This window comes from Panthera tigris, chromosome B4, assembly GCF_018350195.1.
Source record: "Panthera tigris isolate Pti1 chromosome B4, P.tigris_Pti1_mat1.1, whole genome shotgun sequence".
In the NCBI taxonomy this organism is placed as follows: Eukaryota; Metazoa; Chordata; class Mammalia; order Carnivora; family Felidae; genus Panthera; species Panthera tigris.
Genome location: NC_056666.1, coordinates 75,954,763 through 75,959,031, shown reverse-complemented (window position 1 = coordinate 75,959,031; position 4,269 = coordinate 75,954,763).

Sequence of the window (4,269 nt, the reverse complement as noted above, 5' to 3'; positions counted from 1 at the left end):
GAGGAGAGAGAGGGAGACAGAATCTGAAGCAGGCTCTAGGCTCTGAGCTGTCAGCATAGAGCCCGATGCGGGGCTCAAACTCACAGACCATGAGATTGTGACCTGAGCTGAAGTTGGATGCTTAACCTACTGAGCCACCCAGGCGTCCCGATCGAGTCCAACCTTTAAGGATCTTCCCATCTGGTAGAGAAGCAGACGTGCACATATAAAAATCCCATAGCACAATGTGTGGTCTCAACGGAACCCGTGGCCATGCTAGGAATCAGGGAGGGCCAGCCCCAACAGTAAGACCCAGGGGACAGAAATGACTTATCAAGGGTCTGGACATTGCTAAGAGCAACAGAGCAGATGGGGCTGGGTGTGAAGAGCCTGGAAACCGCAGCTCCTGCACTTGGCTCCCCCTGCCCCAGCTCCCAGCAAACGCCCAGAAGTTGGGGGGTGGGGAGGAGAGAGGGGGACTGGAATGTGGTTTCACACCTGTAAGCAGTCCCTGCAGCTGGGAAGAGGCTTCATGTCCCTGTGCTGTGGAGACACATCTGGGGAGGCCTCTTGTCACGGGGGAGGGGGTGAGGAGGTAGGAATGGAAACCCTAGCATAGAGAAGTTGTGTCACCAGGCTGTGGCTGGCCAGTCCGGGAGGTCAGGTTCTTTGTGGCAGGGCTGCTGGAGGGGCCTGTAAGGACAGCAGTGAGAGGGGCAGGGGGCCAGGGACCAGGAGGACAATTTGTAGGAAGGCAGCCACTGCTGAAGCCCAGGTAAAGCCAGGAGGGCACATTGGTATGCCTGAGTTCACCTGGACCTCCACCTCTCATAGCCCACCCTGAGAAACCTGCTTGCTGTGAGGACCGGAGCTCTAGCCACTGCCTCGGCCCTTCCCTCTTACTGACTTCAAATGTGCAGGTTCTCTCTTCATCCCTGGGGGACAGGGGCTGTTGCAGGTTGGGGGGGGGGCAGTTATGGGTAAGGATCTGGGAAGAGGTACCCGGAAAGCTCTGCTTTTGCCCATCTAGGGAGCCGGAGAACCCCCAGCTCCCCCCACCACACCCCGACCAAGTGCTGTCACTGAAACACTCTTGGCCTGATGGTCCTGGAGATGGGGTCACATCCACTCTTCTCATCTCAGCTTGACCCCCAACATGTCATGTAACTTTGGGTTTGTCACTCACCCTCTTTGGCCTCTTGCTTCTATGGCTGTAGAAAGAGAAACCTCGCCTCTGTCCACACCTCCGCCCCCCGCCCCCGTCCCACCTCCCAGGCGCTTGCTGCAAAGAGAGCTGGCTGAGAAGCGGAGCAGAACAAGGATGGGGATGGGCTGCCTCGCTTGCGTTGGCCTGAAAGGAGGGGAAAGGAAACGTGGGGGCCCACACCGTCCCCTGCTCTGAAGAGCGGCCCCGGCCACATGGACTGGTGGTCTCTCAGTCTGTCCCTCTTACCTCGGCCTGGTCATTGAAGACAGTGAGGGGGTTCTGGGAGAGAGGGAAGAACTTTCTTCTGACTCTCCACCCCCCTCCAGGTGCTGTTCTGGGCCTCTTCTCCCCCCTCTTCCCTCCTGGGCCTCACTCTGCAGGATGTCGTCATGTATTCCATGATTCAGCCACTGTCCACGTGCTAACGACCAAGGAGCCCCAAACCTCCGAATCCAGCCCAGTCCCAGCTGCCGCACTGCTCGACTTGATGAGGCCCCAGAGCTGGGCTCCAGGGTGGGAAAGGGCATGACATTCGCCTAAAATACAATGCAAGGTGCCCCCTGAGCTATGTAAGGAAGGCACTGCCTAGACATCTCTTCTGGGCACCAGGAGCCTCTAGCTAACTGCCTAGGAGACATCTCTACCTAGATATTCCAGGAGCACCACAAACTCAACCTGACCCCCCCCCCCCCCCCCACCAAACACATCAGCCCCTTCCTCCCTCTTACTAATGGCACCATTCTCCCAGGGTCTCAGCCTGCAAATCCCTCTGTCTTCAGCCTCTTCCCAAGTCCTGTCAATCCTGCCCCAAGCTGTCTGCCTCTCTCCATCTTTTCTGCCCCTGGATCATTTGTCTTATTTTTAAATTAGCAAACATGCATGGGGCACTTGCTATATGCCTGGCTCTGCTCTGAGTGCTTTACTAATACTCAGTGAGGAAACAGAGGCACAGAGAAGCAAAGCATCTTGCCCAGTGCCGGGATTTGAGCCCAGGCAGACCGCTCTGCAGTCTGGACTCCAGGCTGCCACAAGAACTCACAGAGTCTGCATTCTTATCAGCGTTGCCCTCCTTCAGGCCCTCCCCACCGTTCCTCACAGGCTGACCCTTCTTCCCTTCTCGTTCAAGAGATGCTTTAACGACAAATATCACTACAGCAGTTTGGTCTTTCTGAAGCATGATTTCGAACCTATTCCCCTGCTTGAAAACCCTTGGAACTTCCCCCCGCCCCCACTTCTGATGCTAACAGAATAAAGTCCATTCTCTGGGCTAGAGAGTCAGAGATGTGACCCCAACAAGCTCCCGGCTCCCTGGGGAACCTCTCACTGTGCCTGGCTCCCCTCAGGCACCCCTTTCTCTAGCGATCCTGCCCAAGCCTGCTTCCCACCCTGGCAGTGCGCAGGGGTGAGCTCTGAATGGACCTTTTCCCGTCGAAGAAAGGCTGCATGTCTGAGTCCCCTTTGAACCACCAAAGCTTCTACCACAGTGTGTCACATAGAGCTAGGCACGACACACGTGATGAAGGAATAACAGCGGAACTGAGCTGCCTTATGAGGGTGGAAATTATTTCATTAAACAACATTTATGGAATCCTTGAGGCTAATACTAACAGCTGACGCTGAGAGCTTAGAAGAGAAAGAGGGACCAAAAGTCTAAACACAAGATATGTGTCAGAGGTCACAATTGCCAAGGAAATAAAATAAAGCTGGGGCAGGAAAGAGACTGCCCGATGAACTGGGTGGTGGTACATTGGTGGCATTCCTACTTATATAGGATCAGGAAGACCTTCCCAAGAAGGTGATGTGTGAGCAGAGCCGTGAAATGAGTGAGGGAGTGACCCATACAGCAATCTGTAGACATTCCAGGCAGAGGATGTAGCAAGTGCAAGGGCCCTGAGCTAACAGTATACTTAGCCTGTCAAGGAACAGCCAAGAGGCCTGTGTGGCAGGAGTGGAGTAAACAGGGAGAGAAGGAGCAACTGAGATTCGCAAATACATGAAAATGCTGAGGCCTACATAAATTCAGGTTCTGTGTAACACCATATGTCTGGGTAATAGTCACAGCTAGGATTTATCGAGTACATTCCACATGCCTGCCACAGTTCTCAGCCCTGCCAACATGGAAACTGCTAGACAGGTTCTCTTAGAATCTACCAGGGAGACAAAGAAACTCCACAGTGTCATGTGACGGGTGCTAGGAAACTACAGAAAAAAGCATCAATCCCAGACCAGGGGCCAGGGAGGCTTCCTGGAGGAGGTGGCCACTAGAGATGTCACACAGGAGGAGAAAACTGCTCCAGAACACAGATTGGGGGGGGCGGGGAGGGAACGGTGGTGGCGTGCAGGCCAGGCAGACCTTGGGCAGCAGTGGGGGTGGGGGGAACTATGCCAACAGTTTGCAGGAGGAAGGGGTCAGGAGAAGGGCTGGGAAGGACAGCGAGGGCTGAGAGAGCCTCTAGACAGGGACACCCCGGCTTAAGCAAGCATGTAGGCAGTTGGTAGCTAGGGGGCGGGATACAAAGGGCGAACAGAGTTGGAGTCACAACTCAATAATCTAGCTGCACACCAAGCGCCCTGCTCTCTCACCGTCATTAGGTGGGTCTAGCTGAGAGATGACAGAGAAGCAGATGGTAAGGGGCCATCCCTGCATTGGGACTTGGTTTCTCATCTTATCCTACGAAGTTCAGATCCTTTTAGGCAGATCTCAGAGTCCTCACCCTGGAGAGGCCCAAGACACTAATTCCTCAGCTAATAATGACTCACATGCTGGCTGCACTTTGTGGTCTTCAGTGCGCTTCCACCGCCATAACCTGTGTGCCTCACAGTCAGTCTAGGATGGACAGAGCTCTTTCTTTCCATAGGAGACGCTGCAGCTCACAGAGATCAAGGCCTTGCCAAAGTCACAAGGCCAGAGGGTGATCAAGTTGGGAATCCAGCCCAGCTCGTGAGATTGCAAACTCCATAGCAACACTGCAGCAGCTTTGGAAAACTGGGCCTGGCGATGGCCAATTCCCAAGGACAAGTCTGGGAGAGGGGAGGGAACAGGCTCTGGAAGGGGGCAGGGGTGATGGAGGCAGGAGTGGAGG